We start from the raw sequence: 26,169 nt of genomic DNA, 5'->3' as shown, positions 1-26,169 counted from the left end.
CGCTTGTCCTTGCATTGAAAGGGCTTCTGAGTTCTCTCTTACTGCAGTGACACAGACACGTGGCTTTCCTCTCTGCTGTGCCACAGCTGGGGCACTTCAGGATGGCCTGGTCCCTGTGCATGAGTGACCAACAACTCCTCCATTGTGGCTGCTCCTGAGCAGGCTGCAGGTGTGAAAATCCCCATCCATCCATCCATCCATCCATCCATCCATCCATCCATCCATCCATCCCTCGGGTGCCACAGCCAGGCTCTCCAAGGGCATTTTGGATTCATTTTTGCCTTGTGCTTTCCCAAAGTCGGCAAAGTGCATATTTAAACCACAGCAATCATCGGTAATCAGTTTACTATAGATTTTTATGGATGTTAATACGGTTTTCCCTCAGAGTGGAATAAAAATTACTCTTAATTTGATCTTGCCATCAAAAAAGCTTTTCAATATTTTGATTTTATTGGTATATTTTTAATCACTTCCCATTTCAAAGCACATAATTTTTCATTAATATACTACTGGGGAACTTGTTCCATCCTAAAAACATTGGTTGTTTTAATATCGAAGTGTTTCACTTGGTGCATTTCCATCACTGGAGATTAAGACGTTTCTCCAGTTTTGGCACGTTTCATGCTTTAAAAATCCTTACCTCAAGCTGTTTTTTCTGTTTTGTTTTCTCCCCTGAGGCGTTTCACATGATGAAGGGAATCTGTATTTTATGCATTTTTGAAATGCTCTGTGAAGATTTGGTTTGGAAGCTCTGAGACGGGATAGTTCACAGATGGGTGTGTGTGTGCCTGTGTAAATGTTTCATGCATTTCAGTCCTCCTGGTCTCACATTTAATAATTACCCAGGCTAAGGACCCATTGTAGCTGTGAAAAGGAAGTGCAGAATTTCAGTGCTTACTCCACAGGATCTGATTTAAAGTGCTGACCCTTCAACCTTGCAGTGCCCAGTCTAAGGCAGAACCCATTCTGCAGCCCCAGCTCCCTTATTCCCATATTCCACTGGTTCCCTTCCATCCTTTCCCCATTTGGTTTGAGCTACTAGTTTAAATTCCACAGCTGAAGCCTTTAAGGCCTGCCCTGTTACCTGGTTTGCCATCCTCACTGCTGGAGCCTCACATTTCCAGACCTGCCTGTTCTCTCTGTAGGCTGTGGCACTTTCTGCAAAGGTCAGTGAAGGTTTCAAGGAAGGTGCTGGGTTTTATGTTATTTTTATTCTGCATGTGCCTGCTGTAGCCTTGTTGGTGTTTTAGAAGGTCTCATCAGAGGCCCTGGTGGGAGGTGGCAGGTCTAGGGGGAATCAGAATATTCTCTGCACCCCTCTGTGTCAGGTCTTCCTCATTCCTCAGCTGCCCCTTTCCACTGTGCTCCCTCTCCCCTAAGTGTTGCTCTCTCCTCTGGAGTGGGGAATACAGGTGTGACTTGTGTGGTGCCAGCCCAGCTCCTGAGATAAGGCAGTGTTTATCCAGAGGCTCTTCTGGATTCCACAGTCAGCACTCACCTCTTTCAGCACCTGCTTTTGTATTTTCTGGGACCTGTTTTAGGAGGATTTTTTTTTTTTTTTTTTTTTGCTCTACCAAAATCCTCATAAAATCAACTACATAAAAACTAAACCCTAGTTTTGGCAAAACAGGGTACAGCATTTATTAATTATCCCTAGGCTAAGAACATGAGAATAACAGCAAATAAAACTGCAGTTTGGGAACCAAATTGGATACTGAATGTGCTCCCATACCGGCTTGTCTTAATTGAACCAAATGTTTTATCAGGTTTGCTTCCCATACTGTAAAATGCAGAGTGTACTTTGTATTTTGTTTGACTTTTCAAGGTTGTTTGGTTTGGGGGTTTTTGATTTTGTTACTTTGTATTTTGTTTGACTTTTCAAGCCTGTTTGGTTTGGGTTTTTTGGTTTTGTTTTGTTACTTTGTATTTTGTTTGACTTTTCAAGCCTGTTTGGTTTGGTTTTTTTGGTTTTGTTTTGTTACTTTGTATTTTATTTGACTTTTCTTGCCTGTTTGGTTTGGGTTTTTTGGTTTGGTTTTGTTTTGATGTTTGTTTTGCGTTTTTTTTTCCCCTCCTTCTTGTTCTTGAGGTGACTATAGGAGAAATGGCCCTCAAAGAACTAATTTCTGGAGGTTTTTCTGACTGCAAAGCAGAAGAAGGAATTTCTCCTCCCCTTTAAAATAGATGCAAAATTTTTGCTGTCTCACCCACAGGTGGGCTGAAGTCAGGGATGTGGGTCCTTGTCTGTTCAGCCCCACTTGCTCATCCACAGGATGATCCCTTTTCACTGCTCTCTGGAGAAGAAGCTTCTTGCACAGATCTGCCCCTAGCACACCATTAAAAACAGGGATAAGACAAGGAGGAGACGCTGAGTAACAAGAGCAGTGTCTTTGTGTCCAGCCTGGAAGGATTTCCTGATAAATGTGAAATGCTTCTGATGAATTTCCTGGCTCTTTTGTTGGCCTATATGGAACAGCTTAGAAATTGCAACATAAGCTGCAAATTAAAGACAGTTTAAAAAACAAAAGCTGGTTTAGAGGTGGTAGTGCATGCTCTGGTAAGCCTGAATTAGCCTTACTTCTAGACTGATATTTGTGGATTAGGCTTCTGTGCTCAATCCTCAAGCTCCTGAGCAAATCTGGCTTTATCCCCTAGGGCAGGCTGTGCTTCAGTGTGTGCACGGGCTCCAGAAGTGCCCTGCTGTCTGCTGGAGGTGCTGCTGATGTGTCCTCAGAGCCTCCTGCGGCACTGCAAAATCAGCTTTTTGGAGTGCCTGCTATCAGCTGAGCCACTCGCTCCATTTCCAAATAACCTGTGAACCCAGAGTGCGGGCTTCAGAGAGGGTTTGCATCAGGCACCTGTCTGAAAGCCTGCACAAGGGCTGCCTTCTGCCTAGGACAGCTCCAAAGCTTCTCACAGAGAGGCTGCAGCACAAACCTTGTGGTAGTTCGTGTTCGCTGCTTCTCGCTCTGCTCTCTTGTATGAGAGAAACTGCTCCTTTCTCACCCCCCATTTATTCCTTTTTGTTCATCTCTCATATCAGTGCCCTCAGTCCTCATCTTCGAGTGCTCCCAGCTGGGACTCAGCAGATAGGTGATTTATCCTCAGTCCTGTGTGTGTGCCCAGGCTGGTGCCTGTCAGCTTTGCAAACAGCACAACAACGTTCGTGATGCCTCTAACAAACAATAAAACACTGAGCCCTGCCTGGGGAGGTTTCCAGGAGATGGAAGGAGCAGCAGAGGGGTTGCAAGGCTCAGGAGGAAGCAGAGTGTGGGTAGGGAAGCTATTTCAGGTGCTGATCCTTGATCTCTGGCACCTCCGGAGATGCTAAATACCCTCACCTCAGCAGGACACTCAGTAAAATATTCACTGGAGAATAAAGTATCATCAGCTTAAGAAAGGGTGGGCTGGTCAGGCTATTTATGCCTCCATTTGTGGTTGGTAAACCCACTGTATTTAGAAGAGGAGAGAAAAGATGACTTTGAACCAAAACTCTGCCTTTTTTCTTTGCTCTGAGCCCTTCCTGAATTGCCCTAAATCCTCCCCGTTCTGCCGGGCAGGTACTGAGCACAGCCCTCTCCAGGCAAGCCCTGGGCCCACACAGCCTCCCCAGCAAGCGTGGCATCCTGGGATCACACCAAAAATTCCTCCCCTGCACAACCCGCAGCTTTATTTTGGCACAAGAATCCCAAAGTGGCAACCCAGGGGGAAGAAAAATTCAAATTCCAGCTTCCCACACGGCATGCAGAGACTTACCACTGAGTCACCAAAGCTGCTTAGGAATAGCATTATGATATTTCCTGAAAACAGCATTCCTACCTGGTAAGCTGGAGAGTGTTCAGGCTTTATAAATGCAATTCCCTGCTTAAAGTGTCCATTTGCAGATGCTTTTTTTTAAACTGATTTTAAGAGACCTTGTATCTCCAGAAAAGTGGTTTTCAGCCTGAAAGGGTAACTGAGGTGGGAGTTCATTTTATGGATCAGCTTATATTGAAGCTTCAGGTGCTTGAGAAGAACAAGCACAGAGCACAAAGACTCTGTTTAATGAGAGCACCTTCAGTTCTTGTGGTCTTTGCAGGACAAACAATTCCAAACAGAGTGGTTTGTTTGCATCTAAGATGGAGAAGTCACAGCACACATGGTGCCTCATCCTGCTATCACTGAATGCATTTCAATTCAAAGGGGACGTTTAAATGCTTAATTTCATTGTCTCAGAAGTTCTTTCTCAGGGTTTGATTCATGTAATGTATTTGTTTTGTGTTGTGCAGTGCAAGACAAAATGCAAAAATGGAGCAGCATCAGGCATTCGCTGTTTTCAGCAGTTTAATTGTGTTGTGCTATGGGCTCTGGGGTGGTAATGACTGATAATAGCAGTTCTGTACTTAGAGGATGTTTTGGGAATGAGCCTTCAGACAAATTCCCTCTGCTGTCTGAGCTAGGACTGTCTCTGACGAAATAAAGAAAATGGTCCAATACGTTGCTGAAATACAGTCAAAATGAATATCATAACTACTCCTGCAGGAATCAAAGACTGCTTAACTGTGCACAGGATTGATGCTTTAGCTCTTAGGAAAAGTTCATTAATATGCCTATTTTGAAGGTATGGATCTATTGGAATTACATCAAACAGGAATCCAGGGTTCCAGTCGTAAGCCCTGATGCAGACAGTTGTGGTTTGCAGCTTCAGACGTGTGCATTTTCAGCTGAAATCTGTGCCACCATGCAGAGAAAGTTAAGAAAGAAAAGGGTGAGGGAAAAAGAAACATCAAGGAGTATTTTGACTAACCCATTAATTGTCAGGATTTCAGGATTTGTGTATGTGTGGAGGCTTTTTTAACTGTAGTTTCTTGCTGGAAAAGCCTTTACCTGTTCTCAGAGTCACAGAATCCTTTAGACTCAAAAAGACCTCTGAGATCCTGGAGTCCAGCTGTTCCCCCAGCACTGCTAAGGCCACCACTGAACCGTGTCCCCAAGTGCCACATAAGTAAATACCTCCAAGGAGGGTGGCTCTGCCCTTCCCTGGGCAGCCTGGGCCAGTGCTTGACAAACCTTTCCCTGTTCATTTCTCACTGAAGTTAATTTGGACTCGCACGACTGACCTTTATATCTGAGGACAAAGACATCCAGAATTTCCATCCCACTTAGAACTGGATTCACTGAATTAGACCTAGACCTAATTGCAGCATGAATTGCAAAACACAGCTCTGTCTATGAGATGCTTTCACGTTGTGGCCTCATTATAATAAGGTGTTAATGGCACAGTGCATTGACTTGATCTTGGTAATTATATTTTTACTGCTCCACAGAATCTTGCTGATTTTTAGGCGATGCAAGGTGAGCTCACAATGAATAAATTTAAACTGAGTAGTAATAATTGCATTGCTCTTGTCTGCATGTGATATTTGTACTTTATGTTGGGAAAACTGAAGATTTGTAGTATTTTGTTCTTATCTTTTACCCTGTGTTTTCATCTTCCACCACAATTACATAACTCCCTGCAGATCCCTAACAAGGATCCCTACCTTTCCCAGGTGCCATGTTTTCACAGAGATGGAAGAAGATGATGTTATTAAAGTTGGAGTTCATATAGCTGAATTTACTTAGAAAAAGGAATTGGATGCCCATATCCTTGGGTGTCCTGATCATGGGAATCATTCTTGGTTTGATGGAAACAGCTGCTTGGAGTGGGTTTGATTTTGTCTGTTCCTCTTCCAGATCTTGCTAGCTGTCCCACAGAGGACAGCTCTGTGGAGTGTTGGGTTTTGGGTGTGGAGATGAATTGTCCAAAGATTGAAGCTTTATTTAATTTTTTTTAAATTAAAGATTCATTTTTAAGATTAAAAATCTGGAAAACGGACAGCTCTGTGGAGTGTTGGGTTTTGGGTGTGGAGATGAATTGTCTAAAGATTGAAGCTTAATTTAATTTTTTTTTAAATTAAAGATTAATTTTTAAGATTAAAAATCTGGAAAATTAAGATTTTCAGAAGAACCTGAAGATTTAGCATGCTGAATTCCACTGGAATTGTGGTGGAAGTTGACTTCCCAAGTCCTTAATTCTTAATTCTTTATCATTTAGGTATTTTGTTACCAAACACAAAAGTCAGAGGTTATGTAAGTGGCAAAACAAGTTGGAAAAGTAGAAGTGCCAGTTTTATATTGCTTGTTTAGCCATGTTGCTGTCATTCTCCTAAGGAGTAAAATGGTGATTATTTTAGCACTTCATAACTTAACTGAATCTCACTGAAATTCCATCGAAAAATCATGAAACATTTTGGAGGCTTAAGGAACACTTCCCTGCTTTCCTTGGGAAGCTTTCTGCAAGTGATGGAGAGCATCAGTACCTGGAGTCGATCCCTGGAATTGGCAAAATGGGCTCCTCCTCTAACTGGAGAGATTTTGGGCTGCTCCCTCGTGCTTTGGCCCCATCTGTAATTCTGCAACAGCTGGCTATTGCAGCAGCTAAACCCAGGGAAAATTGTTAATTTTTTAACATGGTGAACATTTTTTACATGATGAACATAATCCAATAAAAAACTAAAATCACTTGAACTGTGAAGAAGCAGACAGGTCCTTTGTGGGATGAAGTTAATGATTCCCCTGTGATTTCAGGGGTTGTACTGTCATTTTCATCTGAGGGATTCTAGCCTGCAGTTTTTAGGTAGCAAACTTGGAATTTTCCTCATATTTGGCTGCTCAAAGGGTATAATCTTAATCAGGCTGTGCATCAGTGAGAATGGGAAAATGGGGGTGGGTGGTGCTAGAGCAGGGAGCAGTGGCAGCTGGATTTCTGGTCGTAGTGCTCCTGTCCTTGAGGAACTGCATGCTTTGAATGTCAAATCTCAAAGTAATTGTTCTCAGAATTATAAAATAATTCATTTTATTTTTGAAGTGCTTTATGTGTGTAGCTCTTCTTTGGTTGCTTTGTGTGACAGAGATCTTTTTCTCTAGCCTATTTCAGGGAGAAAAATCAGTGTGCTCCTCTTTAGGGATGTAGTGTGTTAACTATGATTTTATGTTTTCTGTTGGAAACTGTGCTTTCGTGCTCTCCTGTGCAAAATAAACGAGTGAGCAAACCAGAAATTGCCTAGAGGCTGAGCCTTTTTATTTTTTATAAGTGTGCCTTTAAACAATCCTGTCTGCTGGTTGAGAGACTTCTCTGGCATCCCTGAGGAGCTGCTGGGATGTGTCTGCTTGTGCAGGGAAAGCACCAGGCTTGAGGAAAGTTATGGAGCAATGGCACCTTTATTATCATTATCTGTAGGAGGGTGGGACCTGGATCAAACTGTCCTAAACTCTGGTAAAATGACCAATGTGTTATTTGGGAGCAAATGAAATGCCTGGAAGTTTTTGAGCTGGCAAACAGGATGCTCTCTTTTCCCAGGAAGTTTTCTGGCAGATGAGTTAGATTTATTAGATTAAATTAGCACATATTTAGGTGGCTTGTTTTATTTTATCCCATTCAAGCTGCAATAGGGAGTGCTCTTGGCAAGGCTGCTGCCCTGCAACTCCCTGTATCCCCCACAAAGTCCAGACAAACTCCAGACATCCCCATGGCATCGCACAGAGGGTGACATTGACACATCCTTCTCTCTCAAACCCATCAGAGCATCAGGGAAGGAAAAGTCTTTTGGCTAAAACAGGCAATCAGCCCCCGAGCAGCTCCTGTCTTAGTGGGGCTTGGCTGTGTTAGATCTGCATCAGGGAGGAGCTGTAGAAATGTTCTCAGGTTGGTTGGCTTTGTCTGGGTTCTGAGGGCTGTTTGTGCTGCCCTGTACCATCTGTAAAGATGTCATAAAAGTGCAGAATGCTGCCTCCTGTTGAAGCTCTCCAGCTTTTCCAGTTTCCTGCTGGGTGAAGCTCTTGGATACAGAGTGGGCAGGTATCTGTAGAGAGCAGCTGTAACACACAGCTTTGCTAAGCTTTTGAATGCTTGGTCAGCATTAAAAAGGCCCTATTTGTGGAGATTCAAAAATAAAATCCATCAACAGCAAGGTGGCAGCCCTTCGGGGCAGAATGGGAGTTAGAGAGCCAGCAGCACAGAGAGAGGTTATCTGGAAACACAGTGCCACTCCTGACCCGGGCTGGAAGTGATTAATGTGTCCTGTGGGAAAGGATCAAGAGTGAATAGTGGCTGTGCTAATGCCATAGGACACGTGGGCCTGATTGTCATTTTGCCTCCTGCCTTTACTTCCATTTGAGACAAGCTTCTTCACCAAGTTAAAGATTGAACCTCACACCTGCACTCCTGGTTTTCAATTATACCAAACAAAACAGATTTGTAGAAGAGGATGAGATGGTAGAGAAAGCAAGAAGTCGTGTAATTGCAAAGGCTTCTTCTGCTTTTATCACAGGATTTAAATATTAATTTTGCAGTTCTGGGCTCCCCTTGAATGTCAAAATAGTGGCAAAAAGATGCAGTTCACATTTTGCCAGAATACAGGGTTACAACAGAGGAGCAAATACAAGTTCTTCTCTGTTTAATAACCTTAATGAAGTTTTATTGAGGGGAAAGAATGATAAATAGTTTTAAAAATTCAGAAAATTATCTGGCACTCTCTTTTGAGATAGAAAATTGCATGCATTATAAAAAGATTAAAATTGGGAAGGAGATAATAATTTTTTTAAGGAAGGTGATGAACTTTCCCATGGTAGTTTGGAGACCATCAGTATTTTTTATGAAAACTTCAAAAAGCTAATTTGCAGTCTTTTATTTGCTCATTTCAATATGTTATGGTGCCACTGAATTCTGTGAAACTGCTTTGCTGTAGATCTTCCAAGAGGTTTTATTGGTTGTGGTTGTTTTTTCCATCTCACTCACCACATGCTCCTGCTTTGCACTTGCTGGTTCAACTCTGTTTTGAACCTTACATGTATCTGTTGTTCAGAATGGTCCTTGGACACAGAACTTGTATTTAAATAAATAAATTTATAGGTGACACACTTGAAAGACAGCAGCAGTTTTCATCTGGGGTGTGCACAACAGGAACAGAAGGATTTAACTCTACTCTCATGCTCACTTGTGTTGCTCTTCATGCTGCCTCATGAAAAACTGCCTGGTCCTTCAAATATTCCATAATGAATCCTTTACAAACCTCTGTGTCTCTGCAAAATGACTCCTTTAAGCTGTTCCCACCACTGTTGTGACACATGGTCACAACTGCAACCCTTAAAGAATTAAATTAGTCTTGGCTAGGCAGATTTCCCACATTGTTTATAGGGAATGCAGATTTTGCTATCAAATGTGATGGTTTGGGTTGAGTTTGGCAGTAATTTCTTGCCCCCACGTTGCTAAATTGAAGATGTTAAGTAAGGAAAACGAGGTTATCTCTTGTAGGACATATCTTAGGGTTGTGTAAGTAATGAGACAGTTGGGTGAAGCATCTTGCTGGTGGTTTCTTTATCACCTTCCAAGTTTATGATCTGAATTTTAGACTCTTTCACCTTTTTATTTCTACTAATAGAGCTCAGTAAGTCTGTACTCTGGGTTTATTCTTCCACTCAAAGCAATTTACTTTTATTCTTAAAATTAATGCAAAGGCTGTCAAGGAGCTGGGGAAGATGAATAATTTATTTTTTGAAATCTAGAGCCACTGATAGCACAAGTTATAAGAAAGCTTTATTTAGAGAGTTGTGTGTGGACCTCCTTACTAAAAATGCCATCCACTTCCAGGCACTTTTTGTTACTGAAAGTATTTCACCCATGTAACCAGGAGAGTTTGTAATTTCTTCTCATCAGCATGGGCAGGGGCCATGGGCTTGTAATTGGTGAGAGTTGTCAGTATGGTCAAGTGAGTTATGTGAGAATGAATTCTGCTTTTCTAATCCCTTTGTGCTGAAGCATTTGAAGCTTGTGGAAAGTGAAATGACCCAATGCTCCTGAGGAAACAGAATTAGCAGGTCCCCAGCATGAGCTTTGTGTGCCAGAGAGATGAGGAGCCCCAGAATCACTGGAGCTGTGCTGAGCTGCCCTGGCTTGAAGGTCTGGCCCTCAAGGTTTGGGATTTAATATGAACTGGGGAATACTTTCAGTGTGGAGCTCTCCCAAAGTCCTGGCAGTCTGGAAATAATCCTGAGGATAACATTATAAATGCATGTGTAGCAACAGTAATGAAGTATTTGTGCAGAAAAATCTGAAAAGTCTGAGCTCCAGACTACACATCTCAGTTCAGCTCTGCCACAGTTTAAGAAAATATTTCCAGTTATTAAGGGGCTGCTGAAGAACAATTAAAGAGCCAGTTGACTGAAATGGTTCAAAGGTTCAGTTTTGCATGTAATTAAATGAATTAAGTTCTGGTGGCTGAATAATTTGAGCGCTTTAAATAATCCAGCTTCCGACAGATATATAGGTAATTGAGAGGGAATCTGCACTTTTAGTGCAGAAAGAAATTAAGCTCATTTCTTATGAATTTGGGAGATCATTTGAAAGAGAGAATAACTCCTGGGAACTAGGAAGGAGCATTGATGCATTATTAAAATGAGCATAGGTGGATTGTTCTATATTTTAGTGCCAAATAACCAAAGAAGTTGAGCTGAATTTGGATCTGTCTAACATTTTACTCTTCTGGGGAGAAGGCTGGTGCTCAAAGCCATTGTCACAACATGTTTCTTATCAATTACAAGGATCCTGACACTGAGGGTTGTGGGAAAAGGAAGAAAGGAGCAAGGTGGCTGTGCCTGGTCCCTGTGCCAGGAGAAGGGGTTCAGGTCTCCCTGTGCTCACACAAAGTGTCCCAGGAACTACAGGCTGGTTGAAAAGCAAGTTTTCCCGTTCTTTTTCCAACTTCGTGCTGGGATTCATCAGAATTTGGCCCCCTGATGCACACAGAGGTTTAGCCATGGTCTTGTCCTATCTTCTTTTACAGCCATTTGTGATTGCTTTGAAAAAGTGCAAGTTTTTATTTCTCTGGCTCTGCAAAGGAAGCTTGACTAGAAAATCTAGCTGAAATCTGGAATCTTCTCTTTTTCCTTCACTCCCCACGTTCATGATTTCCCACATTTGACAATGCTGTGTGTACCATCACTTGGAATATTTCACTGGTAATGAGGCAATTTCTGCCTTGCTGGAAAGCTGTAATCATCTAGACACATTTTGAAAGGAATACATAGATAGCACAAAGTGAAATGTGCTGTATTAGAAATTTATATCCTTTCCAACTGCATCAATTATTCTAATAAACAATATTATTTTCCCTGCAGACCTTGCATCCCTCGTATCTATCATGGCTATAATTATATTAAATTTTCACATAATCATGGAACCACTGAGTGCTTTGGGTTGGGAGGGACCTCAAAGCTCATCTTGTTCCACCCCTCTGCCGTGGACAGGGACACCTCCCATTATCCCATGTTGCTCCAAGCACCATCCTGCCTGGTTTTGAACATTCCCAGATATGGGGCACCCACAGCTTCTCTGGGCTTCCTGTGCCATGGCCTCACCACTCTCAGAGTAATGGTTTTTAACCTAATATTTATTCTAAAACTACTCTCTGACAGTTAAAGCCATTTCTCTTGTCCTGTCCCTCCATCCCTTGTCCCCAGTCCCTCTCTAGCTCTTCTGGAGTCCCTTTAGGCCCTGGAAGAAGCTCTGAGGTCTCCCTGCAGCCTCCAATTCATTGTCTAGGAAAGGTGCTGCAGCCTTCACATCAACTTTGTGGCCTCCTCTGGTTTCAGACATTTCATTCAACCTGCTTAAAGTTCTTCCTGGGTTTCCATCACGCGGTGCTGTTCTCCTCCGGTGCAAACAGCAGCATCTCTGTGTGCTGCTGATGCCTTTGGAGGCTGCCCTGGAGCAGAGGCTGGACAGAGCTAAAGAACAAAGCAGGGATTTATTGAAAGGATCTCCTCAGTCCCACCTTGGGCAGCACAAGAGCCCAGCCAGGGCTGCATCCCAGATGAACCCAAATGGTCCCAAAATGCACGATGGTCACCGGGTGTCTCCCTGGGATCAGCTCTGCTCCATGTGCACATTGCAGTTCAGTGTCCAATTCCAGCTCAGCCCCTGCACTCCCATCCTGCTTGTTTTTCTCTCTGCAACCCACGGGGTTTGTGCTCCTGGGCTGAGATTTGGATCATTTGTCCTTGGTGCCCAGCTGGAGCAGGAATTGTTTTGTGTCCCTGCTCTGTGCACAGAGCTCTCCATCCCCTCATATGGAGCCCAGCCCCACACACTAAAGCAGCACAGAATGTGAAAATAGAAAAGCTGAACCTGAGGCATTGCAGCACATCAATATTTTTTCCTGCAGCACTGTGATTTCCCTCAGCCCTGGCCCCTGGCACAGACCTGTTGATTGTTTGGCAGAGCATGGAGCAGGAACAAAGAGGGGTTTTCAGGTGATAAATAAAAGATGTTGCTCATTCTTAGTTAAGCCTCTCTGCGGTAGGCAGAGGGACAAGAGAAACTGAACCACTTGAAAGCAATGGGCAGCCTTTCAGATTGACAGTGATTTCCATAAATTTCTTTATGGATGCCTGACTTGTTCAGAGGAGCAGCATCTCCTTTGCAAAGTGCTCCCCCTAAGCTGGGATTTGGCTGTGCTGCTCTCAAGCCCCCATTTGCAGACATTTTGTTAGTGCTGGCTGAGTCACACAAACTCCAGGAAGAAAGAAAACAAATCTTCCAGAGACTGACTCTTTTATTTTGTCATTCACAGCTCTGGAGAAGGGAAATACTGTCTAGTGCTCTTTTGTTTCAAGCAGAACATTCTTTTTTTGTCTAAATAAAGTAGTTGGATTGTTGTTCCTATCATTGAGTCACAGAAAGAAAACATAGAGAAAAAGTTACTTAAAATGATATAAACACTGATGGGGTTTTACTATTTTCACAGTCCAACTCAAGATTTTGAAATATTGTTTTCTTAAAGTGGATCAAGGTCTTTTAAATTTCTTGAAATTTTGTAAGCACTGCAAATTTTTCCTATTTCTCATTTATTTCTGGAATTTGCTTGATAGCAGACCCTTAGTGCAGGTGGTGGAGGGACTAGAAATTATTTCCATTTAAGCATGGTCAGCTCTTACTAAAACAAGTCCTGCTTAGTCCGTGGCTGACTGTGTTCTTAAAAGCTTTATCCACATGGACCTGTCCCTTGAAGTCCATTTTAGCCAATTGGTATGAGGCAAATGGAAGAATTTCACTGACTTTAACCATAAAACTCTTGTTTTCTCTTTTTTTTTTCTTTTTTTTTCCTTATTCCAGTGCAGTAGAAGTTTGGAGCATGAGGCAGAGTTCTCCTCTGAAGTTATTTAATGTTTATTCTCTCTGATTAAATATTGATATCTTGGGTTTGCAAGCACTTTTTGGAGAGTTGTACTTCAGTCCTCAGGAATAAAGAAAATTATGTCATTAGTAAGCGCATAAAGAAAACTAATAAAGCTTGTTCTTTTGATTAGTCACAGAATTAATTTGGTACACTATTCTTTTCAAAGTGTTTTTAGTAGAATGCTTTCATTCCCACTTTTGATAACTTATTTACAGGCTAAAAAGACTAAACCAGAAATGCAAACAATGATCTTCATATTAAATTATACTCTTTAGAAAACAAACAAAAAACCCCCCCAAAATAATTGTTTTGCTGGGTTATTTGTATATGAGGTTGTAATGTATACACTACTAGGAATATGAACAAAAATTATTTTTTTTACCTAACAAGTCATCATTTTCTTTTCTCTGGGCTTTAACAGTGGCAATAATATCCTGATAAGGAATTTGTCTGGAAACCCTCACAACTTAATTTGAGTTATGACAACATTGCTGAGAACTCTGAACTTCCCCAGTCTCCACAATAAAAACACAATGTAAATTTAGGCAGAACAGTAGTACTTTTATGAGTAAAAGTGGTAGGAAAATAGACTTGATTTGCCAGGTGACAAAGGATTTACAGCTGGCAGAGAAATGTGCATTTTATTTCCAAGCTCCTTAAAAGCTTAATGAGTGAACCCACCATGGATGGGGCAGGATTTGGCTCCAGGTGGGGTTTTAGGAATTCTCAGTGGGGAGGAACTGCTGCTTTGAGGGACTCACAGCCCCTCAATTAAAGTGTCATATCCTGACCTGCTTATTCCCATTGCACTGACAGCCCTTTCCAGCTGGCTAATAAAGAGGGAATTGTTGTCCTCTCTCCATCCTGCTGGTGATGGAGAACAGGCAGATCTGTGGGCTGGGATTTCACCTGCCTGGTGAAATCCCTCCACGTGCCACTGTTTGGGACAGTGGAGGGTTTTTCCCTGGGTTTTTGAGCTAAATGCCAAATTCTTCTTAGTGCTTTGTGGGTGTTCAAATCTTCCTGCTGCGTGTTTTCCCTGTTCCTGACAGTGGAATAGAATGAGCTCTGAGTTTATTGCCTGTCAGCAAAACCTCTGGTTTTACTTGGATTTCTGTTGTTCTAGCTGGGTAAACAGGACACAAGTATCTTACAAGATTTAAAGCTTGCTTTATATCTAGCATGAAAAAGAAAAAGACAAACATAACTTATTAAAAAAAAAGGTAGATATTTGTTGAGGCAGCCTCAAAAGAACTGTCCTAACTGGAGATGGGGCTTAAGGCTCAGGAACTCTTGTTTTTGCCATCTCTGGTGGAGGGGCTTTAGGAGCTCTGTGTTTCCCTCAGCTGTTCACACACTGCCCTTAGGTACGTGATGCACCCTGAAAGGTGTGAGCCAGAGTGCCTGATTCTGGAAGGCTGAATTCTGCATGTTTCTAAGAATGCCATGACCCACAGGCAAGCTGGGCCTGGCCCTGAAGGGCAGGCAGGATGAATTATCCCACCCCAACAGCTGACACTGCCTTCTCTGCTCTTTGGTGGTTTAGCTGCTTGGAGGGCTCACACAGCTGCTATGAAAATACTGCCAAAGAGATTGGGGTTTTAAAAACAAATTTCTCTTCAACTGTTTTGCTTTCATAGGCTTTTTAAGCTAATTTTCAAAGATCTGTTTGGAAAGAAGATTGGCAACACCAAAACCTGCCCAGAAATTGTCATCAGGTAAAAGCCTTCCAGTGGTTGCAAATTACACCGTTGACAGAAGCAGCGTTCCTCAACATGTGGGCAACAAATCTTTGCTGCTCTTGAAGTGGTGCACAGAGGAAGCAGGAAATAAGAGGTGCAGGCAAGAGGGCAGAGAGAGGAAAGAAATGAAAATAAAAGCTATTTTAGGCATAGACAAGGCCAAAGTTGTGAGCTGGGGCAGAGGTTCAGGGGCTCAGAGTAAAGGTATTTATTGCCAAGTTGCACTGGCAGAGACACCGAGAAGGTTTTGCTGAGAGCATTTTGAGTAGGGGAAGGAAGAGGGAAGAGAAAGAGCTGGATGGGTGTTTGGCAGCTGGGCAAGAGCTTGCCCTTGTTTTTGCCAAGTGGCTCGATGGGATTTTGGAAAGGATGTTGGAGGAGAGGCCAAAGGCTTCGAGCAGGGCTGTGGGAGTAACTTCTTGCTGAAGCCAAATTCGGGGCAGGGCTGCAGGAAGGGGATTCCTCCACGTGCTGCAGGAGAGGAACAGCATCTGAAACCAAGAGCACAAGAACTGGCTTTTATTAACTGGGGGAGGAAGGAGAGCTGAGTTCACCTTGCAGTGTTTGTTGGCAGAAAAATCCCCATACTGACATGGCACCAACAGGTGACTCCCCACTGGGACTTTCCCTGGAATCCTTGCTCTTCCCACTGCAGAGTCTCTCCTGCCTCAGAGTTAGAGCCTTGACCATCTTTGCAATATAGGGACATTCAGAGCATACCACCTGTGAAAATGGTACCTGTGGAAAGCCTGTTTTTCCCTCCTGATTGTGGTGTTTTTATAGCATCACACATTTCGTGTCTGATTCCAGTGTGATCACCAAGACTGTTCCTGGTAGTGCTTTATTTACAAGTGTATTTTAAAATGTCTAAATTAACTTCAGTATGAAAAACTATGGACATCATTCTGTACCAGACACTTCTGGAATGAGCCCTAAAAGATGTTTCTATTCCCACAGCTGAAAAGGTATGTTCTGCAAGGCACTCAGGGCTCTCAATTCAAATGCATTTCATTGCAGCTGACATTAGTATTGCATGACTAAGTATCAGCATCTTAAATATTGTCCAGTGACCTTGAAGTTTCCACAGCTTGGTGTGTATGGTGCTATTAAATCCATAGGGAATTTTACTATCTTATTTTCTGTTCCCACAGTCAGCAGGTTTCCAGGCTGCACATAGCCAGGATTTTAGTGTCCTTTGGGACATGGAGAGCCAGTGTGATCTCCCCTTTGGAGAATTCAGCCAAAAGTCACAGACTAATTTAATGTAGCCTTGCTCCCCATAAACCTCCTGGCATTGTGAAGGAGCCACCCCTTCTGTCACCACCTCTGGACCTATTCTAGCACCTCGTTCCATGAAGGAAAAGCCAGGAGAACTGGAGATTGTCCCTTCAGGTGTGTGGGACTGGGAGGGAGAGATGGTGAGGTGAATGTGTTCTGCTTTCAGTGCCTGGGGATCCGTTCAGGGACACAAACTGCACAAAGAGAGTTTTGGGGAAACCCACCTGGGTGTCATTAACCCAGCTTTAAGAGAGACCTTCAGCATTCTGCAGCTCTGCAGAGTATTTCACTGAGGCTGTGCACAGCAGAACTCTTCTCCTGGTTGCCACCAGCTGTCAGGGATTGCTGGTGAGGAGGAGGGAAGTTCAATTCAGCCTTGCCCAGCCAGACCTCACCACTCTCTCTATTTCTGGCATCCATTCCCTTTCCAGCCTTCACGAGGTGACAGCCAAGCAATGTGAAAAGCAAAGGGATGTATTTCATAGAACTTCTCTGTGGAATGAAGTTGTGCATGGCTTGCTTTATATTTTTCTTAGGGGAAATCCAGATTTCTTTCCTTCTTAAATCTCTCTGTACCAATGGTGTTTATTTGTTCTTTCAGCAGCCTTACATCCTGCAGCTTCAATATTACCACTTTGTGGCACTTGCTTGGTGGCTTGTACCCTTCTAGCTGCTGGCAACCATCAAGCTTTCAATATATAATAACTGAGCAAGGTGATTTTCTGAAAGAAAATAAGCAGATGTCAAGGTTGCACTCGCTCTTGGGACGACAAGTCCCTGGTAATAAGCACTCTGTTTCAAAAGACACACTCAATAGTTCTGCAGGAAATTTTAGCATTCAGGCTTCTGTCGTGAGTCACAAAAGCTTTTGTTTTACCCTAGCCAGGCGAGCTCAAAGCCATGTTATTTCCTGGGCACGGCACAAGTGGGCTGGGGATTATTCAGGGGTTTCAGGCTCGGGGCAGTTGTGGGGGCTGAGGACTCCATGAGGTTGTCATTTCCAACTCCCACCATCTCCACAGTCTTTATTTGCTGCAGCACTTTTCCTTTGCACCAAATTCTTTGCTGATGTAAACTAGGGAGATTTTTGTAGGTGGAATAATTTTGTGCCGGTTTTTCTACTTTTTGCTGGTTTTATTCCCTTCAGAAGTGTCCAGGCTGGGGTTTGGGGCTGATTCCTGGGTGAGATACCTTTCACCTCCTCTGGACTTCAGAATCAGGCCAGAGACCCTCAGGAGTTGCTAGGAAGAGCCTCCTTGCTGTCTCACCGTTTCTCTCCACTTGTTCACCCACGAGCTGCCTCCTGCCCTGTCTCCTTCCCACTCCCAGCCTGTAAACCTTGTCGTGCTGGCTGTGTGAATCCCCCACAGCCAGAGCTGCCAGCTCCACACCCCTGCCCTGCCAGCAGCAGCACCCCGTCCTTCCCCCGTGCCAGAGCAGCATCCTGCCCCTGCCAGCCGGGAATTCTCCTCCTAGTGACACCCCAGTGCAGCCTCCCTCCCTCCAAGCGCACCAGTGCTTAAACACAGAATTGTTTGGGGTGTTTCTGAGGGTGCTTTCTTATCAGCATCCATTGCGTGGCTTCTTAGGAAACATTTACAAAACACTTTCATGTGCTTTGAAAGCAAGCATTGAACAAATCACAGCGTATCTGGGGATTTTTAAAATTAAATGCAGAACATTCAGTAAAAACTGTCCATGGTGGGGGGAAAGGGAAGACCCTTTATTAAATAACTTTTGGATAAAGCATTTCAGCAAGCAAGTTTTGTGGATTTTTTTCCAGACTCAGATATGGAACTATGACGGGATGGGCTTTTAGAAACCTCAGGTGGGTGTCAAAGGAAAGCTAATTTTAGGGAAGTAGACAATTAGATATAAACAGGTAAAGTACACAGTGTTTTCTAACACATTTGGCAGTCAAGTGGAGTAGCTTTTTGCTTTATTTTTCAATATAATTACTCCATGGGTGAGTGTCATCTTTAACTTCACCCTATGTTCTCACCTGTCCTGTAACAGGGTAAATCCAGGGAAAAGCTGGATGTAATCAGTGTGGTGGGAAGGTGTTGCATTCCTGTCAGAATATTAAAATTTGTCTCTGCCTCCTTCCTCTTGTTCCTCAGAATATCCTTTACTCAAACTTTTAACCAAGATCCTCACTCCCATATTCCTAAAAGAGACTTTTCATGAGGATTCCACATTTCTCTGTGAGCTTTACCTATCACTCCAGACCACATTCCCAGTTCCCAGGGATGGGTTTGAGCTGGAGGATGGAGAAGGATGCAGGAGGCACAGTTTGTTCAGAAGAGATCACTCACTGCAGGTCTGTCATGAACTGTGTTGGTTTGGGGAAATGTTTCAAGGCAATAACTCTCAAAAACTGGCCATCCATTTCTGGGCAGCAATTTGCTGTACGTGAACTTTAAAAAACTGGGTTAGAATTGCCTTTTAAAAGGCAATCAAATACCAGATTTGTTGTTCTCTGGGGAGTTAGTCAGATCTGATTCTTTTTCCTTCTTGGCCAGAGGAAAAATATAAGAATACATATTAAATTTTCATATAGAGAGGTGAACTACTTTTTCTTTGCAGCCTCAGTTTATTAGAGAGATTATTTTTCACCACTGTCTGGTCCGAGCAAGGAGTTTTGAATCAAACTGCTTAAACATAATTTGTTATGAAATGATACCTTGGTAGAAAAAAATCTTTCTGGAGCCACAGTTTCAGTAATGTTAGAGGTTACCAGCATGCTCTCAGATATTATATTTAAATGATTCATTCTGAGTTTCTTCTGCTATTAAGGGGGGAAAAAATATGTATGTAATCTTCTTGTAAAACCCTGTTTTCTATCCAGATGGATTTATGTGCTTGGGGTTTTTCCTGAAGTCCAGTGGACAAAATAGATACCTTTTGAGTTAACTGGTCTGAGAATAGGGACTCTGGGTCAAGGTGTTGAGACTTAATAAAGTACAGATTTCTTTGACTATGAGTGCTGAGGGTGAGAGAAAGCTGGATCCAGCACTCCCTTTCCCCCATTTTTGTTTCCCTGATTCAAACTTCAAAATAAAACTGATGAAGGAGGGAGTCACTGTCCTGGAGCAGAGCTTTGTAGCTTGAATTAACATCTGGTGGTGTCTTTGTCCATGGTGCCATTTATCTGAGGGCCTGTCATCCACGGAGCCATTAACGCTCGGGGAGCTGGGAAGAACTAATTACTTTGGCACTGCTAGGGTTGGGAAGGGCAGTTCTGCAGAAAACCTCCAGGATGCAAAACCAGGAGTAATTGCCCATTTTCCAGCTGGATTCACAAAATGCTGGTGCTGCATTAGCTCTTGGAGAGAGCTGAGAAGGTGCCACCATCTGCTTTGCTTGCTGTGAACCTGCTCACGCTGCTTTCCTTTGCTGCTCTGTGCTGTGGATCCCACACACCCCTCTAGGTATCTGTGCACTTTGCTGATGTGACAGTGGAAGAACAGGCAGGGAGGGTGCTTTCCATTAGTTATAGTTTCAGTTATCTTGCCAAACCTTTTCACAGGATTCACACAGAATCCCTGGATTGGAAGAGACCTCCAAGACCGTGGAGTCCAGCCCAGCCCCAGCACCCCAACTCAACCCTGGCCCCCAGTGCCACATCCAGGCTTTGTTAAACACACCCAGGGATGGGGACTGCACCACCTCCCCAAGCAGCCATTCCAGAACTTGATCACCCTTCTGTAAAAAACTTCTCCCTAATATCCAACCTGTATTTCCCTTGGTGCAGAGAAATACATTTTTCATGACACTTGCATAGTCTGTGACATTGGGTAAGTGATGTTTTCACTTGTACTTTAGATTTCCCTGCTTCTAAGCAACCAATGGATGTGTTAAATCGTTCCTGCCCTGTCTGGAAACGAAACTTAATGTTCATCTACATCAAAACCACAAAACACCATCACCTCTCCTTGTGAAGTTTGTTTTGGAGCTGGTGAAGCCACAATTTGAGATAAAGTTCCATTTTTAAAGTATTAGAGCTTTTCAGCTGTGATTGCAAAGTGAGCCAGTGCTGCTGACCTCCCTGTGGCACATGTAGGGTGTAAAGGATGTAAATGTTGTTGCTGTTGTGTTGCCTAATTGCTGTGTGTGGTGGAAAAGCGACATGATCCAGGTTTGCAAAGCTGTCTGTTGTGTGCTTCAACATAGAGAAATCTGGGAGTTTTGAAGTCGTGACCATTTATCCAGGGAATACACTATTGCAGTCTGGGCTATCCTGGGACAAAAATTTCCCTTGAATTTTCACTGCTCATAGCAGAGGGGCATGTGATGCATTGCCACTGTCAGGAAGCCAGATATACACAAGAATTGGATTTTAAAACTTACTGGGGTGTGTCTTCAAGTTAGAAATAACATTATTGATTCATTTATGCACTGGGACTAGAGACTTATCAGCTTTATCAGGTGAAGCAGAAAAGTAATCCTACTTCCCATTCCAGACAGGGGCACCAAGAGCATGAAACGGTATTTCCTGAATTTCCAAGGTTCTGAAGGCATTGACTTTTTTGGGCTTTCAGCTTTCTGATTTCTTAATGGGACCACAGGGTTTCAAACAACAGATTCTTAGTCTTTTAGGAGATGTGTAGAGAGACTGCAGCTCTTCTGGTTTGTAAAGTTCCTTTGGGAAGAATTACAACAACTGTTTAAACCAGGCTTTCACTCTTGGGGGTTTAAAATGAGCCAAAAGCTGAGGAGAGATTGTGTGTGTGGGGAGCAGTAGGAACACAAATTGCAAGTGCTTTGTGCCATTTGGAGAAGTCCCTTGGCAAGCTGGGATCTGCCCACCTCCCGCTGCTCTGCAGTGGAAAAGAACCCTCCTGCTTCTCCTGGTGTGATCTGCATCCCAGGGCTGCACACTTAGCACCAACTGAAGTTTTCTTACACTTTGAGTAATCCATGACAGCCTTCCTACATCACTTTGTGTTTGTGGGGTTTTTTAATTCCATGTGAGGTAAATTCTTGGATGTAAGGGAGCAAAATGCAGGGATTTAGTTAAGTCAGTTCAGCCACTTGCTTGTAGGCACTTGTGTGCATGATACTTAATGGGATTGATTTCCTAAAGGACTTCAATTGGAAGGGCAGAAGTCAAGTTTCTCTGACTGATCTGTATTTAATGGAGAGGTTTGGGTCAGTCATCTTCATCTTGCTACCTGAACTCTGATGTGCAGCGTGACATTTCAGCAGGTGAGATTTGAGACAAAAAATGCCATCGGTCTCTCCTCAGAAATATCAAAAACAGTTAATGAGAAAAGGTCAGCCAGTTCTGGGGGGTGGGGGCTCTCCCCCTGGCCTCACTCATTTGCTTCATGGGCAGAAGCAAAAAGCACTGCAAAAACGTGTCAAAAGGACTGGCTGTCTTGCTGTGTGCTCAGAAGAGGATCGAGAAGCCCTGGAAGGAGAGGAGCCAGGTTTGCTGTGTTGTAAGAAATGCTTTATTTCAGGGTGGTTCAGGTCAGGGTGGTTTGGTGGTTCTTGCTGTAGCACAGCTGCCTGCAGTGGAGCTGTCACACCAACCTTGTCATTCTGTGCCTCTCCCCAATTCCCAGGTCTTATTTCTTCCAAAAGAAGAAGTGACAGGGCCATAATGTAACTTTAAGTAACTTTAAGTAACTTCAAAGAGTATTTTCAAGGCTTTTTAATAACACAGTAGAACTTATTTAATGCTCCAGTTATAGAGGAGTTACTATAATAAGAACTCTTCAAATGTGATTGTGCTCTGTGAAGTATCATCCCTCTTAAATCAGTGGTGTTATTATGGAAAAGGCTTGTTCATGCACCCAGTGCATTATTGAAAATTGCTTTTATAATTCAGGTTCCAAGTAAACCTACCAGGATGGAAGAAAATTGTCACTGATTTCCTTATCAGAAACACCAGAAAGCTGTGCAGTTCAGCTTCCCTGACTAGCTCTGTAGAGGTCTGTGGAATTGCTTTAGCATGTAAACAAAATAGGGTTTGATATCAAGTGTCCAGTAATGTCTCAGGAATTAGGAGCTTGGACAGTGCTGTGGTGTGGTTTATAGTGTGTCAGTGTTCTTGATAGATTAAGTAATGTACAAAACCTGTTCAAATTTGTTTTTACTTCCCAGAGTTTAGAAACCAGAGCTACCGTGGTACAGGGAATGTGGGCAGCTGTTCACTGTCTCATGCCCACCTGTTCAAATTTGTTTTTACTTCCCAGAGTTTAGAAACCAGAGCTACCGTGGTACAGGACAGCTGTTCACTGTCTCATGCCTAGGTGATGTTCCTGGATCTCAGAGCATTCTAAAGCTGCTGCTTTTGGTTTAGATGAGAGTCCTCTCGGATCTGTCTTTGCTGCCTTGCCCTGCACACAAGCACACACAGCTTGCTGTGGTTCCTTTCTCCCACCTTGCCAGTCCACCACCGCGGGGCAGCCCGTGAGATCCTTTCCCAGGTCTGGTTTTCCAGGAGGAAGAAAAGACAAAAATAGAATGCCTTGGAGAAAATCCCTGGCAGCAACTGAAAGGCTGTAGCCCTCCCAACAGCACTTGTCACGGGAGTTGCGTTGTTCTCCTGCTTTTGTCCTGCTTTGTCTCGTAGAAGAGATTGTTCCATCTCTTTCCTTCAAGAGATGCCGAGGTCACAGAGCTGCCCTGGTTGCAGAGGCATCAGTGCCTGTGCCAAGGCTGCCTGTGGATGCAGCCGTGCTGGAATGCCTGCAGGGGCTGTGGGGATGCACCCGAGGCTCCTGCAGCCTCCCAGAGCAGGTACGAAGGAGCTGCTGCCAAACAGACCCGGACACTGGCAGGGCCTCCTCAAGTGGCTTTGATCGGATGCCATCCCTGTCACATTCCAGTCATTGATGAGACAGGCCAGAACGGTTTCCTTTCAGAATTTTATTTTGGCCGTCCTCCAGCTGCTTGTGATTTGTGGGGCTGTAATTTCTGAGGTTAAACTTTTTAAGTACCACATTGCTGTGATCAGCACTAAGGGCTGTGATCTGTTCTCTGGGTTTATCTGGAGAATGATAAGGAAAAAGACATCTTCTGTCTTCCAGCTTCACTGGGATAAGTGTTAATCTCCACTGGAAGCTGATGAATAAATAAATAAATGGGTTTTGGTGGTGCTGTGAAGAGCACAGAAGATTATTGGAGCAGTGATCCTAACTGGGAGGGCATTGTCATCTGTCAGTGCTGTGTAGTAGATGGGTGTTATCTATTGGGAATTTTGTCAGCCAAGCTTGTGCAGACCATTAAATAGGCAGGTTTTGTCAACAGCTGCCAGACAGTAGTCTGGAGGGAAAAAAAAAATTATAGAGAAGCTGTGAAATTTTGTAATTTCCATTTTTCACAAAATTTACCAAAACCTGGCCTTTCATTAGTTTTGGATTTCTTTCCCTGTTATGTGCAGAAATGCATCATGAAACAATCTATATGTAAGTATAGGGCCTGCTTCTCTGACTGGGAGCAGCACTGAGACGTGTTTGAGACACATTTCCCCCTCAAAAAAAGGGCTTAGAAACTCCAGCTTCTAAATGTTTTCTCTTCATTTGAATCATTCTCTTCAAATTCTGGCTAGTGGGGAGTTACTTTACAGAAGAGTTAGAAATAAAGGTATGGTCATGTTTGTGTGAACAGTATTGAAGATGGTTTCGTTCAATAACAAGGCAAGTGTTCCTAATGTGCATTTCTGAAGATTTGTATTTTGGGGGTTGCAAACTTTATGTGGTAGAAAAATGTGCTTGGTAAAAAAGCTGTGATTGATAAACTGGGTTGTCAAGTTGACAGAGAATACATAAAAATCACAGGATTAACAGAGTTGGAAGAGACAGGATAAACTTTTTATTGGAACAAAGTATCATTTGATTGTATGTTTGTAGGGTCTGTCTGTTTCCCAAGATGTATTTAAATTGTTTACTCCATTGCTAAAATGTCTTGTCACTTGATAGCTCTCAAGGTCAACATGACCTTTCCTATCAGGCCTAATCCTTTATTCATAGCCAGGCAGTCAGAGATTGAATTATAAATGCATTTAGCTCACTGGTGAACACTAAAGTGAACAAAGGACTATATTGAGGAGAAAAACTCCAATTATCACTGTACCAAAGAGCTCTTTGTTTATGGTACAGTGGGTTTTGCTGTCCTTGTTTGTGTCTTTATTAAAAAGTTTTTGGTCACTTGTGTTCCAGGTGTTACAATAAGTTGCTCTTCAGGCTGATTGATTATTGCAGGACCTGAATGAGAGACTTTGTTCCTCTTCATCTTCTCCAGCCAGCAGAGGTGCTGGATTTGGTGTAACCTCAGCTTCCTTTGCTGCCTCAGGATTCTGTGGCCTCTGAGGGATTGCATTCCCTGCAGAATGGCGAGAAGGAAAAGGAAGTTCACTGGGAGGTGCCCAGGAGCAGCTCAGATTGTGTGGGCTGCTGCAGTTGCTGCTCTGCCAAGGTGTCTGGAGCAGGCAACAGGAAAGGAGATAAATGAGGGGGGAGAGCTAAGTCAGAACGGAGCAAGGTGCTTTTGGAAAAGTCCGAGGTGCTTTAGGGCTGCCCACGGCAAAACACAGACATTTTCTATTGTTATTATTATTGCTTTGGACACAGAATTCCTGGAAATGGCAGAACAGCTTCCTAACACACTGTCCCTTGGTGCAGCAGGTCTGTTACAGGGGTTTATGCTTTTGTACCCCCTCTGTCCACCTCTGTCAGTGTCAGGCTAAGGAAGCAGAGCCGAGCTGCACAGCGACGGGGAAGAGGGAATAAGAATGTCCCCTTTCCTTGCCCAATTTGCTGCCTTCAAACATTGCATTTTGAAAGCTGGGAAAATATCATTTAATCATTTTTGCTTTCCTGCACGTTTCCCAAAACACTTGTTATTCTCCTGCAGCTGAAATAAGGTTGATCATGTGGAAAAGGGTAAAATAGAAGTGTTTTATTACAGCTTCTTCTTTTACTAGCTCACGGAGTAAAAAAACCACAGTGAGAGCAACTGAAAGGCTAACTTAAATTTATGTTTGTTCTTGGCCTGGCACTATTTACAGGAGAAGTTGTGATGTTCCCTTCTGAACATTCTGGTAACTATTACCATGAAGGATCATGGACCTCAATTAATATTTGCAAATTCCTGCTCGTAAGTAAAAATAGCCAGAAGTTATTACTGTCCTCGAAAAACAAGGTTATTGACGTCAATAAAATATGTAATAGCATTATCCAGGAGAAATATAGCATCCCACAGGCAGAATGTCAGCAGTGTGAGAAGGAGCCACGGGTGAACATCTATGTCTCTGTGTGTTCAGAGTTAAGCAGCCTCAGTGTGTACTGTGTGCACACAGTAAATTAATTGCTGTGATGATCATTATGGCTTGAAGCCTTTTTGGTCTCGATGGCCAGATTGCCGTGGTTAGGGGTCTGTAATTCACTGACTTCTCTGCAGTTTTATGGAAATCCTGGGCTGCTTTGACACCCCTTCTGCTCAAACACAGCCTCGACAGGGCAGCTGCCCAGGACCTGCTGAGGGATCCTCCAGTTCTCTGCCACTGGAACTGATGGCATCCGATAATCCCTCTGTGCCAAACCCAGAGCTCCAGCAGTTATACGAGGGAAAACATTCCCCAAGTCAGGAGGAACTGATAAAATATGCTTTTAAAACAGCAAAGTGGAAAAGGGCTCCAAAGTGGCATTTAGACACTGCTGTTGTGATGGCTGAAGTTGCAAGATGTTGGTTTGGACTCACGTCTAGCTTGATGGGTTGGCGCCTTTTCTTTTTGCTTCCCATTTTTATTTTCCATTTTCAGTATGACTGGCATTGCCATATTTTTACACAACTTGAACCATTTGTTTTCATTTTATATTTGTTAAATTGTGACAGTTTATATACCCTGAGAGCTTAAGTCCATCTTGTACATCACAAAGATT

The 26,169-nt window shown here is 43.2% G+C and overlaps 1 protein-coding gene across 4 annotated transcripts in view; it reads left to right on the top strand.

Moving 5' to 3' along the window:
- PLCB1 (phospholipase C beta 1) overlaps positions 1-26,169 on the top strand; it is a 337,610-nt gene that overhangs the window by 136,161 nt on the left and 175,280 nt on the right. The window lies entirely within an intron of this gene.

The sequence above is a fragment of the Onychostruthus taczanowskii genome, unplaced genomic scaffold (genome assembly GCF_017590055.1).
Source record: "Onychostruthus taczanowskii isolate IOZ18803 unplaced genomic scaffold, ASM1759005v1 scaffold55, whole genome shotgun sequence".
Classification (NCBI taxonomy): Eukaryota; Metazoa; Chordata; class Aves; order Passeriformes; family Passeridae; genus Onychostruthus; species Onychostruthus taczanowskii.
Note: the sequence above shows the minus strand (reverse complement) of the source record. Positions and strands in the feature narration are given on the sequence as shown.